The following is a 269-nucleotide window of genomic DNA, read 5'->3' as shown; positions in this document are numbered from 1 at the left end:
TCTTATACCTGACACGGAAATTTAATTCATTCATACCTTCAATGGAAGATAGAGAAAATCAAACCCAAGTCCCCACATCCACCTCACAAAAATAACCCGGAAAGTCTCTCCACAAGGCGGGACGGTCTCCCCTGGTCCCCCGTCCCAACCTGGCGAGCCCAAGCGGGACCTTCGCACACCGTCTTTATCGGAGGAGCTGGCGCGGGTGCGCTGGAGCCCCCGACCAGGAGGCTCGGACTTCGGAGCATCTCTTGTGCCAGTGCGGCAAT

The sequence above is a fragment of the Apaloderma vittatum genome, unplaced genomic scaffold (genome assembly GCF_000703405.1).
Source record: "Apaloderma vittatum isolate BGI_N311 unplaced genomic scaffold, ASM70340v1 scaffold2226, whole genome shotgun sequence".
NCBI classification, from domain to species: domain Eukaryota; kingdom Metazoa; phylum Chordata; class Aves; order Trogoniformes; family Trogonidae; genus Apaloderma; species Apaloderma vittatum.
The sequence above is the reverse complement of the archived record's forward strand: the minus strand, read 5'-3'. Positions refer to the sequence as shown.